This window comes from Dermacentor albipictus, chromosome 1, assembly GCF_038994185.2.
Source record: "Dermacentor albipictus isolate Rhodes 1998 colony chromosome 1, USDA_Dalb.pri_finalv2, whole genome shotgun sequence".
Classification (NCBI taxonomy): Eukaryota; Metazoa; Arthropoda; class Arachnida; order Ixodida; family Ixodidae; genus Dermacentor; species Dermacentor albipictus.
This window is the reverse complement of record NC_091821.1, coordinates 439721457-439736403: the sequence shown is the minus strand read 5'-3', so window position 1 is coordinate 439736403 and position 14947 is coordinate 439721457. Positions and strand designations below refer to the sequence as shown.

At 43.0% G+C, this 14947-nt stretch overlaps 1 long non-coding RNA gene across 1 annotated transcript in view; it reads left to right on the top strand.

The window, feature by feature from the left end:
- LOC139054753 (uncharacterized) overlaps positions 1 to 14947 on the top strand; it is a 93402-nt gene that overhangs the window by 712 nt on the left and 77743 nt on the right. The window lies entirely within an intron of this gene.

Below are 14947 nucleotides of genomic sequence, written 5' to 3'. Positions count from 1 at the left end.
GGGTATGCAAGACCTGCAGAGCGAACAAAAAGCAACCTTCTTCATCCCAGTCGGATTCAGCGCAGGCGGCAGGCAACAACGACGCTATTTTAGATCTTGTTGCGGAAATCAAGGACGTAAAAAAAAGCTTAGAAGTACTACCGGCACTGCATTCTAAGGTTGACTCGCTCTTGTTTCTGAAAGCCGAATTCTTAAATCTGTCGAAGACCGTCTCTGACCTTGAAGACGCCGTCACTTTCTTGTCAAAGCAGTACGAGACTACACGTGAACAGCTCAAGTTGTCTGAAGAAGCAGCCAGGACCAGAGACAGAGAAATTCAGAAGTTAAATGAGACTGTCCGTGTTCAGGCTGAGATTTTGCAACGATTGCAGCACGATCAAAATGAATCTGAACAGCACAGCAGAAAGGCAAATTTGGAAATTCGTGGCATGCCAGTTGCTGATAAGGAAGACTTGAAAAAAATACTGCATGATCTGGCTGATAAAATTGATTTACCCGAATTTTCTGTGGATACTGACGTCGTTGCTGTCCACCGACTTTCTGGCAAAACAGACACTGTCCCTACAGTCTTGGTTCGTTTCTCAACGGTAAACATGAAAGAAAACTGGATGAGGGCTCGTGGAAAGCTTCGACAGCTCTGTGAATCCAAAGTACTTCCGAAGCTCTACTTTAATGACAATCTAACCAAGGCAAATCGGCATCTGTTCTGGCTTGCCCGGGCCGCGGGCAAGCTACACAAGTACAAGTTCGTGTGGGTGAGAGCAGGCAAAATCTTCGCTAAGAAGGACGAAGTCTCTCCACTCATTCGCATTACCAATGAAATGGATGTTGAAAAAATCCAATGAATATGTATCCGTCTGTTTTGCTTGATTTTCCGAGCTTTCGAGCTTTTAAGGACAGCTTCGGTCCGAATTCCGAATCAGACTTTACTTTGGTCAATATAAATATTCGCAGTCTACGTAAATACTGGGACGAGTTTAAACATATTGCAGAAGATGCCAGAAATTTTGTAGATGTATTTGTGCTAACCGAAATAAATATTCCCGAATCAAGCACACAATTTTTTGCCATAAAAGGTTATAGTGAAAAATTTATCACTCGTTTACACCGTCGAGGGGGTGGAATTGCAGTTTTTGTGAATGAAAAGTACACAGTATCATGCATTGATGTAGATCTGGCTCATGCTGAATGCCTGTGTTTAAATGTAAGCTTTCTTCAGACCACTCTTACTTTGTTAGCGATCTATCGGCCTCCTGCAAACAGCGTTAGTCGCTTTATAATAGAATTAGAGACTGTTTTGAAGCGTTTCAGTTATGAGGAGGTGTTTTGCCTCACCGGTGATTTAAATATTGACGTATTATGCCCAGGTAAAGCTCAAGTGTCAGACTATTTATCTGCCCTTTCTGCTTTTGGCCTCGAAAGCATGGTCACCACCTTCACACGTGAAGAAATTGTGAATGGCCGAATAACGCATTCTTGTTTAGACCACATCGCCGCACGGGCGCCTAATCATGATCTGCATTCATGCGTGATTACGCAACGCTTAGCAGACCACTATTTCACTGTCTGTCGTTTCAGCTTGAGGCGTCTTTTTAACACACCTCAACGTTGGAAAGTAAATAGCTCAGATAGGCGGACGCGCGTTATCGTTGTTGATCAACGCAAATTGGATGAAATGATTGGCAGGTTCGACTGGTCTTCACTGATTGTTTCCGGAGTGCCAGTGTTTATTTATGAACAATTCAGTTCGAAAATACGCAGCTTTCAAGAAGCCTGCACTCGAATTGTTCTAACTAAACAGAGAAGAAATCATAACTGGCTTACCGTGGATATAATGAATGCAATCGCCTACCGAGACTTGCTGTGGAAACGCCTTAAACGAACTCCTAACAATGCTGAGCTTCGCGCTAGCTACAGAAGCGCAAGGAATAAAGTCGTCGCCCTTATACGATGCGCAAAACGCCGCTACTTTCAACGTCAGTTTCAATTATCCGTTCGAAATCCGGCAAAGACGTGGTCACTGATAAATCACCTACGCGGGAAAGACACTAATAATTCAAAGCTAGCTGACACTTTCCCATGTGATCTTGCACAGACAGCCGCAATCTTTAATCAACATTTCGCGCGCGCTTCGGGAGCAACTTCAATGGTGCCAGCTGGCCGCTCTGGAAAAGAAAAAATCTTATCGGCTTCCGCGTTCTTACCAACGATAACATTCGACACACTCGCAAGAATAGTTGCTGGGTTTAGGCGACATAAGCCAGCTGGTATAGACGGTATATCGGCATCTTTGCTCCAACGAAACTTCAACGCACTATCGCGTATTCTTCTTGTCATACTTAATGGATTCCTAGAGACGGCTACAATGCCGGCGGAATTAAAAACGGCTATTGTATCTCCATTATTTAAAGGAGGAAAGAAAGGTATTGTGGACAGTTACCGACCTATTTCAATCTTGCCTATCATGTCACAAATAATAGAAAAATTTCTCTTAGAAACTATGACGTCATTTCTAGATAAGTTTTCAGTTATATCGAGTCGTCAGTTCGGCTTTGTCGCGGGACGGGGCACCATTGCTCTGCTCGAGGAATTTTCCGATGAATTGAACACAGCTTTAGAACAAAACATGTTTGCATGCGCGTTGTTTCTCGATACTTCTAAAGCCTTTGATACTGTGAACCACGAACTCCTGCTTGAAAAACTATACCTGCTCGGCTTCAGGGGTCCATTTTACCAGTTCCTAAAAAACTATTTGTCCGGCCGCTCGCAGGTGATATCTTTAGACAACGAGTTATTCATAAATAACAAACTACCCTTGAAAGCTGGAGTGCCTCAGGGCTCTATATTGTCTCCTCTTCTCTTTAACATATTTATAAATGACTTTTCTTCAGCTGTTTCGAAGTGTATGATATTTCAGTACGCAGATGACACTGTCCTTTTAACTAAACATATCTGTTACTCAAAAGCAATTGCATTACTTCAAGAGAGTGTGTACGACGCAGTGACCTGGTTTGCTAACAACTGTTTGTCAATAAACAAAGAAAAAACAAAACTGTTATGTTTTAGAAATCCACTTAAAGCAACGGTTACAAATTTGCCCTTGTTTCTACACTGTCGTACTTGCCAATCGTGTCAGTGTGCCCCTGTAGAATATGTTAACTCCATTAAATACCTTGGTGTTTTCTTGGACAGTGACCTCTCATGGAATGATCACATGACGTATCTTTGCGGCAGGCTCAGAAGTGTTTCCTCGCTGCTTTTTAATAATAAATCCATTGTTCCGATGCCTGTAAAAATCACTATCATGCACGCCTTAGCATACAGTGTGTTACGTTATGGCATTACACTGTTCGGGTTTTGCTCATCTCGATGGCTTTGTCGAATTGACAGTATTCTAAAAAATATGTTGAAGTCCATTGTTTATAACTCTTCCTCGGCCGACAATGTGAACTTATTTATACATCTGGGTCTTCCGTCATTTCAAACTTTGTTCACTCAAACGGTTGTGGTGAGACATTTTTGGAACCCTGATTTCAAACAAGAATATGTTGCTCCCCGTGCACTGCGGAAAACATTGCGTTTTGTAGTACCGCACTGCAACACAAGATTTGGTAAGGCTAGTAGGTATGCTTATGTCCCAAGAATATTCAATGATCTTCCTGATCATATATTTACTGCAACTTCGAAACGAAACTTGAAAAAAATGTTGAAGGCACTGTAAGATATGTATAATACTGCATTTCTCTTTTCTTGTATTTCTTTTGTCACTGATTTCAGCTGATTTTTCTGTTTCATTTTGTGTGATGAACTTCACGAGCTTGTCATTTCTGTACATGTTGCCATTTTGACTTTGTTTGCCGACATGCCGGGCCAAGTCACGCAAGCCACTTCGTTGGCTTTGACGGGCCTGCCTTCTGATGTACGATTATTGTAAGATGGCAACAATAAATATTATTATTATTATTATTATTATTATTATTATTATTATTGAAGGCTCCTGCGAAGGATATATTTTAAGGCCATGATCTTTTAACATTGTCTTCCAGAGAAGGTGGTTTAGTGGATGACAGGAGGTTACGCATAGCAGATTGAAGTGCTTGTTAAGCTCAGAAGCTAACTGATACGGAGGCAGCCCCCGTGAAGAGTGTCTGAGATTGTATTAGGAAACGGTAAACACGTTTATTCCTGCTCAATAAACGATTAAGATAAGCTTTAAGAAGGGGCTCGTGGGTTCGCGGAGAAGTGCCACCTTCGAATATATCTGTATGTTATGATGTGCACCTTAACTTTCATGAGATCTATGCGCACTATAATCGGCCAGTTAGCGAACTTATCTGCGCAGTAGTCCTGTTTCGCTATAATGACTCGAAACATCTTTAACTGAACTCATGATGTAAATGGTTGAGTTCCAGCTGTGACATTTTTGCGAAATACTATAATTCTTGAACCATGGGTAGAGATGAATCATGCGAACAACTACTATGTAAAAAAAAACTTTTTCCCATTTTTGTTGCGACGTAGATTTTCGCCAACCGCCTTACTGGCGCATTCTCTATTCTGCTGTTCGTCATGTTTGAAACTCGTCAACATCATTGGCAAGCAAGTTGTTTTCTTATGCCATCGACAATGCTTTGACAAGCATGTCGTCGAATAAATGTACGCTGACATACTGAAATTTTGTGAAAAACAGATCGTATGAGTGATCAGTATAACTTAATCTTAGTCCGCTGGACTACTTTTTGTTGTGACCTCCGATCGATGGATGCGCGGACGAACGGGTTGACATTATAGTCACCGCTTCAAACAGAGTAGTGGCGCCTACATGTATCTACAGACGCCACCGCTGTTAGAATCTCAGCTGATCGCAGAACCTCCCGTAAGTTTACCAGGCGCTATTGTAGCACCTTAGCGCGCTGGTTGGAGCGCGTGGTTCCAGAGGGTACATTGATGTACTTGCATCAGTTCCGATCCCAGTGGAGTTTTCGTTTTCACTCTCACAACAATAGCGCATCTCTTTATGGCGCGGCGGCCTGGCAATAAGAAAGAAAGCAGCAATGTCCATGGTCATCATTACCATAATGAAATTCAAGGATGGTTGGGCGGACAATACAACACGAAGTTTTCTTAAGTACCTTGTTGTGGACTGAGTTATTCATACCGAAATATTAACCTGCTGCGAACTAATAAGCTGTTGAGCAGTACGTTACTAGTCTAATTTCTATCACTTGGAAACTCTCTCAGCAAAATAACAATAAGCAGGAAAAGACGCTCGCAGTCTGCAATGCGTGTTCCTTTTTTTTTGTGCTTATCTGTAGCAGGCGGAGTCCAAATTATGTTTTTTTTTCTATCTTGTCATGTAGTCTCTAACTGTGCCACAGATCAGGGTCATCTAGGAGATAATAGAAACAATTAGATAAAAACAAGGTTTTCAATACTCTCATAGCTAACCAAACTGTTACATGGGTTACGAAACGTTGGTAACTGATGCAGAATGAAAAACTGTCTTCTCGGCTGTCAACAAACTGTCAGCATTTTGCCAGCTCATTCGAACGTTGTAATGGGGGACAAAGGTAGACACTTTAAGCACTTGCCATCGCATGTACCTGAAAGTCTGGATTGTATATCAAATGTGCCTTTCTTGTGGGAAATCATATGTGAGAAATGGCGGCAGACACCGTAATATTAAAATAAAATCGTGTCATCATCCAATAGTACACCACATTCTTGCATTTCACTTCACATTGTCGTATCTCGGGCTGTTCACCTTGTTTACAGGGTGAACATATTGGGTGAGCCTGTTGATACATACGAATCAATTTACTCCTTAAAACATCGAAGCTTTGCGCAATCGCAGAATGGAGGACGCATGCGAAAGTCAAGCTTCTAGTCCAAAATAAGCGAAATAATATTTCTGGCTGAGCGTGTGCTGTTATTATGTATGAAGTTCATGTTTCTTAGTGCTAATTTTGCTTTGTTCCTCTTTTACGCTCCTCCTAACAGTTTATTTAAACTTTTGTATCGCTCCTTTAACATGAAAGTCACTCGTATGTGCAGTTTTCTAATAGATTCTGCAGCTGCGAGTCAGCGCTCTTCTTGGGTGTCTCGTCTGCGCCTGCGTCTTTTCGCTCAGCCGCGAAGCTTGTCCCTATACCAACGCGGCCAATTATTGGTCCTGCTAAGTTAGGGACTGAAAGTGTAACTATTCATGAACACAACAAAGTTCAAGGATCTGGCATATAAATATCACTAATGCTTCCTTCGACCTAATCGTCCAATACTCGTAACATGTACGATTGTGCACAGCGATATAAACAAACATTCGCTTTCTTTACCAGAGATCGACTTTGTTTATATTTTATTCAAGAATATCGTACTTTACAGCTTGGCGCCAAAAGAAAACAAATTCGTTTGCACAATTTTTCTCACCCGGTTTAAATGTACGCATTACCGCTGGCAAACTTATTGGTGCATGATAAACCTTGCTCATTTCATAGCGATGCATAAGTTCAATACAAAGCATCAACCATTTTAACTGCGTTAATTTTCCATGATGCTGTAGGATGATATACTTTGCAAAATAAATGTGGCTGGCTTTTTTGGTATTGTCTAGAAGACCAGAACCTTCAGAAGTGCGTGAGTTCATTGAAATCACTATTAGAATGAGCGATCATACGGAAATATCATTTGAGAAAGGCGATCCCATGAACGGATACTCTAGAATTTATGAAAAGTTGATCTTTAGGAGGTCCCATCTGCATATAAATTAAAAAGAAGAGAGTGACCAACGCCATGGGCATTCACGTCGGGTGTCTTGTACTTGGTGTGGCAACACTTCGGCTGTTCCTCCTTCCATTCCCTTCTTATCATCTTCTCTTCAAAAAGTCTGCGTCCGCTTACCACTGAAGCCACTGTCAGTTCTACCCCTGTTGGCAATTCTAAGGCAGCCAATAACAGTTGTTGCTCTGGAACTAATAACAGCACTTTCTATGCAGCGTATAAACCAGTTCCTCTTCCATCCTTCCTCCGCTATTCCTTCTAGAGGCTCTAAATTTCGCAACTCCAGCTCCAATTCTAAGGGGGCCTTCACCGGCGGTGCAGGCTAAATTGGACCACAAGGGGTGTGAATGAGAATGGTCGGTCCTATGCGAAACCTTACCTCTATCTCTGCATGCCGCGACGCTCTTACTCGGCGCAATGAAAAAGCTGTTCCAGATGGCAACTCAGTCAGGGGTGGCAACGTTATTTAAAAAAAGAGCTACCACTGTGGTGTTGTGACTACATCCCTTCACGGGCTGCACAGTTTTTATTTCACGCCGCTGAATTGACGCTATAGGAGCACCGCTGGCGACATCTGTCGCGGCAATATACAAACAAACAGGAAAGATTAATACAAAAAGTATTCTAGGGACCACAGCAAAAGGAACACGCTTCTGCGTGAAGGAGAAGTTACTCTGCTTTATCAGAAGAGTTATGAGCGATATCGAATGTCTTGCAGAAGAAAAGTAATTACATCGTTCTATAAAATCTGATATTCATTGTATATCTGCTTCCTCACTTGAATAGTCCGGTCCTCATTTTTTTCGTTCATTGACCGTCAATGGCTATAATTCAATGGCTATAAAACACGTTCAATGGCGTTCATGACCGTCACTGGCTATAAAACACGTATTCAAGTGTGCTACTCACTTTTAGGAAATTCTGTTTATTCTGTAAGCATAAAAGTAATCCTTAACATGAGCACAAATGCGAAAAGCAAGGCAGGATGACGTTACCCGAGAATTTTGGGCAACTACTCATTATCGCGCAGTAAACCTATATTAATGGGTTAGTTTGTAAAGCTGTAACGGTTAACCAAATACTATGAGATTTCATGTACCGAAAACCGTGTTGCGTTGCTTTTAGCTATGTGCTTGGGAAAATGCTTCCTAAATTGGGTAAGTTCACGCCAGTGAAAGTGAGAGATTACTTGCGCGCTTAAGACGTCAAGAGGTAGACATTTTGTTTCCGCTGCCATTCTGATGCCGTAGAAAATTGTGACATGCTGCATCGAGTTGCATTTTGCTGGTTAACTATGTAAGCTGCAGAAACAGTAAACGGTAGCGTAGAACCCTTTCCACGTAAGCTCTAAGCTTTATCTAGGAGTCCCATGGAGGCGGAGTCTCTATGTCTTCATCATAATCATCATTATCACCATCGTCATCAGCCTGTTTACGCCCACTGCAGGGCAAAGGCCTCCCCCATACTTCTCCAACAACTCTGGTCATGTACTATTTGCGGCCATGTCGTCCCTGCACACTTATTAATCTCATCCGCCCACCTAACTTTCTGCCGCCCTCTGCTACGCTTCCCTTCCCTTGCAATCCAGTCCGTAACCCTTAATGACCATCGGTTATCTTCCCTCCTTATTACATGTCCTGCCCATGCCTATTTCTTTTTCTTGATTTCAACTAAGATGTCATTAGGTGCCGTTTGTTCCCTCACCCAATCTGCTTTTTTCTTATCCCTTAACGTTCCACCCATCATTCTTCTTTCCATAACTCGTTGCGTCATACTTAATTTAAGTAGATCCCTTTTCGTAAACCTCCAGGTTTCTGCCCCGTAGGTGAGTACTGGTAGGACACAGCTATTATACACTTTTCTCTTGAGGGATAATGGATACCTGCTGTTCATGATCTGAGAATAGCCGAACGCACCCCAGCCCATTCTTATTCTTCTGGTTATTTCCGTCCCATGGTCCAGATCCGCCGCCACTACCTGCCCTAAGTAGATGTATTCCCTTACCACTTCCAGTGCCTTGCTACCTATTGTAAATTCCTGTTCTCTTCCTAGACTGTTAAACAGTACTTTAGTTTTCTGCAGATTAATTTTTCTACCCAGTCTTCTGTTTTGCCTCTCCAGGTCAGTGACCATGCATTGCAATTGGTCCCCTGAGTTACTAAGCAAGCCAATATCATCAGCGAATCACAAGTTACTAAGGTATTCTCCATTACCTTTTATCCCCAATTCTTCCCAATCCATGTCTCTGAATACCTCCTCTAAACACGCTGTGAATAGCATTGGAGAGATCGTATCTCCCTGCCTGACGCCTTTCTTTATTAGGATTTTGTTGGTTTCTGTACGGAGGGCTACGGTGGCGTGGACCCGATTTAGATATCTTTCAGTATTTTTACATACGGCTCGTCTACACCCCGATTCCGCAATGCCTCCATGACTGCTGAGGTTTCGACTGAATCAAACGCTTTCTCGTAATCAATCAAAGTTATATATAAGGGTTGGTTATATTCCGCACATTTCTCTATCCCCTGATTGATAGTGCGAATATGGTTTATTGTTGAGTAGCCTTTACGGAAGCCTGCCTGGTCCTTTGGTGGACGGAAGTCTAAGGTGTTCCTGATTCAATTTGCCATTACCTTAGTAAATACTTTGTAGGCAACGGACAGTAAGATCATTGGTCTATAATTTTTCAAGTCTTTGGCGTCCGCATTTTTATGGATTAGGACTATGTTAGCATTTTTCCAAGATTCCGGTACGCTCGAAGTCATGAGGCATTGCGTATACAGGGTGGCCAGTTTTTCTAGAACAATCTGCCCACCATCCTTCAACAAATCTGCTGTTACCTGATCCTCCCCAGCAGCCTTCCCCCTTTGCATAGCTCCCAAGGCCCTCTTTTCTTCTTCCGGCGTTACTTGTGGGATTTCAAATTCCTGTAGATTATTCTCTCTTCCATTATCGTCGTGAGTGCCACTGGTACTGTATAAATCTCTATATAGCTGCTCAGCCACTTGAACGATCTCATCCATATTTGTAACGATATTGCCGGCTTTGTCTCTTAACGCATACGTCTGATTCTTGCCTATTCCTTGTTTCTTTTTCACTGTTTTAGCCTTCCTCCGTTCCTATGAGCATGTTCAATTCTCTCCATAGTATACTTGCTTATGTCAGCTGTCTTGCGCTTGTTGAGTAACTTCGAGATTTCTGCCAGTTCTATTCTAGCTGTAGGGTTAGAGGCTTTCATACATTGGCATTGCTTGATCAGATCTTTCGTCTCCTGCGATAGCTTACTGGTATCCTGTCTAACGGAGTTGCAACCGACTTCTATTGCAGACTCCTTAATGATGCCCATAAGACTGTCATTCATTGCTTCAACACTAAGGTACTCTTCCTGTGTTAAAGCCGAATACATGCTCTGTAGCTTGATCCGGAATTCCTCTAATTTCCCTCTTACCGCTAACTCATTGATCGGCTTCTTATGTACCAGTTTCTGCCGTTCGCTCCTCAAGTCTAGGCTAATTCGTGTTCTTACCATCCTATAGTCCCTGCAACGCACCTTGCCGAGCACGTCCGCATCTTGTATGACGCCAGGGTTTGCGCAGAGTATAAAGTCTATTTCATGCCTAGTATGGTCATTCGGGTTCCTCCACATCCACTTTCGCCTATCCCGCTTGCGGATGAAGGTATCCATCAACCGCATATTATGTTCTGCACAGTCTAATAATAACTCTACCCTACTATTCTAGAGCCTATGCCATATTCCCCCACTGCCTTGTCTCCAGCCTGCTTCTTGCCTACCTTGGCATTGAAATCGCCCATCAGTACAGTGTATCTTGTTTTGACCTTACCCGTCACCGATTCCACGTCTTCATAGAAGCTTTCGACTTACTGGTCATCATGACTGGATGTAGGGGCGTGCACCTGTACGACCTTCCATTTGTACTTCTTATTAAGGTTCACAACCAGACCTGCCACCCTCTCGGTAATGCTATAGAGTTCCTGTACGTTACCAGCTATATTCTTATTAATCAGGAATCCGAATCCTAGTTCTCGCCTCTCCGCTAAGCCCCGGTAGCACAGGACGTGCCCCCTTTTTAGCACTGTGTATGCTTCATTTGGCCTCCTAATTTCACTGAGCCCTATAATATCATATTTACTGCCCCCTAATTCCTCCAATAGCACTGCTAGACTCGCCTTACTAGATAACGTTCTAGCATTAAACATTGCCAAGTTCAGATTCCAATGGCGGCCTGTCCGGAACCAGGGATTCTTAGCAGCCTCTGCTGCGTCACAGGTCTGACCGCCGCCGTGGTCAGTTGCTTAGCGACTGCTGGGGACTGAGGGCCGGGGTTTGATTGTTGTGTTTATATGGGAGGTTGTGGCCAAGTACTGCACCAGGGTGGCAAATTCTGCTCTTTTGAGGGAGTGCGTTACCGGTTCTGGTCACCGGGTGCAGGCCGCACTCCAGGCCTGTTTGTGCACTTTTATCAATGTTTTTTTTTTAATCCGGCGGAAAATTGCGCGGCACTGGGATTCGAACCATGGTCCTCTTGCACGCAAGGCGGATGCTCTAGCTCTACGCCACCGCTGCAAACCAACGACGCATTTATTTGTGTCCCGTTCTTGTCCACTGCATTGGTGACGAATGCGATACTTCTTGCAGTGCTGGCCGCGTCTGCGTACAAGACATTGAACTGGTTCTATTTCCTCGCGAGCGCCAGTGCATGTGTTTTGTAGTCGGTGAGCCGTGCATATTTCATGTATTCGCGTGGTGATTTTTGTCGCTGCACTTCTCTTCCGTATGGAATAACCAAGACGTTCCAACACGCAGCGTGCTGAATATTGTTGCTTCAATTACGTGCCAGATACACCCATATCGTCCCGTTTTGCTGTGGCCCTCACTTGTCAAGGTTCCCCCTGAGCATGTATGCGTGATGACGACTGCATGGCACTGATGCAGTGACGATGGAATGAACTAATGATATTGATGGGAATGTCAAAGGTGCATGACAACCAGGGCATGACAACAATCAGATGTCGATTCTAAAGTTATGATGATGGTATAAGTTATGATGAGGCGACAGTTATGATGAGGCGACATCAAGACACTGAGATTTCAACAATGGCGGGGTGATGAAGACATCATGGCAACCGGATGAGGAAGAAGGAATGATGAGAACAGCACGGCCAAATTGGCATGACGACAACAGTATAACAATGGGTCCATGACAGCGTCTGTGTCACGACAACACAATGACGACAATAACCTGACAATGGTAACGTGATTGCGGTAGAATGACGAGCAAAAAATGACGTTTATGGATCCACGAGGGTGGTACGAAGACGGCGGCATGATGACAGTTGGAGGAAGATGCTAAAGTGATGACGATAGTGAAATCCCAGCATGATGACGATGGCATGGCGACAATGGTGGGACGGCAACAGTATGAGGATAGGCGGCCGTAGAAGTCACAGTCATGACGATGGAACGACCACGATGTCGTTGCGGCGAAGGTACGACAACGAATGCAGGACGGCGAATGTATGACGAGGATTCAGTGGCGATGATCGCAAGACAAAGGGCTCTAGACAGTGAAATGACGACGGGCGTATGATGATAATGCAAGAGAGAGCTATATCACCAAGCATGTATGAAATGATGACGTCACGACAGCGATGCGTCGAAAGTCGGATGAGAGAATCACACGACCACGACGGCATTACCAACAGTCTTACAACGGAGGCATGATACTGACTGTCCGTGAATGTGTGAGAAGGTTGGCATAATTGGGATTGAGTGTCGGCATTATGATTACAATACAATAAATAGGAAAGATTGACTTTTATGGAACAACGAAGAATGAATTCGATGGCATGGCGGCACTGGATTAACGTCAAAGAAGTGACGGTGATAAAACGGTGGGCGTAAGAAGATAGATAGATAGATAGATAGATAGATAGATAGATAGATAGATAGATAGATAGATAGATAGATAGATAGATAGATAGATAGATAGATAGATAGATAGATAGATAGATAGATAGATAGATAGATAGATAGATAGATAGATAGATAGATAGACAGATAGATAGATAGATAGATAGATAGATAGATAGATAGATAGATAGATAGATAGATAGATAGATAGATAGATAGATAGATAGATAGATAGATAGATAGATAGATAGATAGATAGATAGATAGATAGGGCCAAAAGAACAGTGGTAGGTAAAAATGCTATTCGTATTTAAAATTGATCTTGAAAACTATATTGGGCATCATATACGTTTCCGTTGGAAAACCTCAGTGCCGATGCTTCCAGAAAAAGTTAGCACGGGAATCAGTAATTTTTCAGCATGAGCTTAACAACCGTAAAATAGCCAATCACGAGTCTTTTTCAATTGTATTGCTGCTAACTGGCTCAGGAAACAGTTCCACAATGTGCACTACTGGAATAAAACGACGAAATCAACATGATTCTTTAAAGTTAATTGATTTGAATGACTCTGCCGTGTTATTGAAATTTTTTCTTTCTTGTTCAAAGTAATAATATAGAAATTCGTGCCACTGACCAGAACATTTCAACAACATTAACCATCGAAATCTGATAGCCGAACACTCGTCACAAATGCTCATTCTGATCCAGTGCCGAGCACCGCAGGAGAGTAACCGTAACCGAAACCCGCAGTCTCCTAATTTAACGTGCCGCAGAAATCGCAAAAAAAGCAGGTTGCGTCAGCTTCATTGGGGCGAAAACAGATCCAGATCTATTTGTGCGCTTGGTCGGACTGCTTAGCGACATGGCAAGTTCGCTCCCATGAGGCGCACACGTCGATAGCGGTACAATATCGGTACAAATAGCTACACAAGACCATACTCAGGGCGCACGTCAACCGGCAATGAGGAATAATTGAGGCGCTCCTGGCCGAGTCCGCCGGCCTACCTCACGCTTGCGCGCCTCCTGAGAGAAGTCGACGATATATCACGGGCAGGAAGCACGAAATAGAAAACAGCTCTTGCGGTGCAGCAGACCTGCATTGTTGTTGATTCAGCTGATTTTGTGCGTGACGGGTCATCGCGTAATTGCGGTGCCGTCTGGCTGCATCATCGGTTTTCGTAAACGCCTATGTAAGCAATTACGTCAGAATTTCTTGGGACTGTTACAGGAAATGCGAAGCTCGTGTTCTCAGTTCTATATGTTTCTTCGCACTATCAGTGACTGCAGTTTTGGTCTGGAGTTGCGGACGCTCTTTAGTACACAAATGCTCTGTAGAGGACATGCGAGCACTTTACTGTAGCAATGAAGCATGTGAAGTGTAATGACTAACGTCACCGCAGAGACGATGTCCACACATGGCTCTAATGAAATATGTGGCAATACGGGTAGGTCACAGCTGCCTGTCATTGTGACTTGCTAGGTTAGGCTACCTAAGCTGTTTTTTCTATATGCTTCAAGCTTGAAATGCTTCTGCCCTGCACTAAGTACAGTTTAAACAGTTAATTTCGAATGGGTATCGACTGTTGGTCGGTTATTCTCTATTCGGAAACTTTCTGTTGAAATCATTTTAAGTACAACGAATGTGTAAAAGACATTCAGTAGGACTCAGGAAAATATGAACATATTTAAATTCATATAGATAAGATCCCATGCTAACCGATAATTTCACCTACAACAAACAAATTACAGGTAAAGTTTCACTCACAGATATCTTTCCCATCTGGTCATACTCAACCAAATATTCACTCTAGTTTTGCGCCCTTGACACCAGGAGAAATAAAACAGTATGGTCCAGTGTCTAAACCGTTCCGTTGGTGACTTAGAAGAACTTCTTGAATGGTGAAAAAATTTAATTTCTTCCCAGATGAATGATGTACGGGTCGATTGCTTTTACGTATACTGACGCATTGTTCTGAAGAAGAACAGTGAAGCTCACTACCATAACTCGCTAAGTTCCTTGAGAATGAACTCAACCGAACGTAATGATCACCAAATTCATGGCTTTCGAATTCTGTATTTCTTAAATTTCCTACTGGAGTCTTCATGCAAAAACGTTCGTCGACGGTTACTAACAAAAACATTGTGAACGGAACAGCAGAGAGGCATAGTTGTTAGCCATGCAAAGAACTTCGCTCACACAATATCAGTAGCTAGTTGAGGCGCTGTCCCGTTTGTTT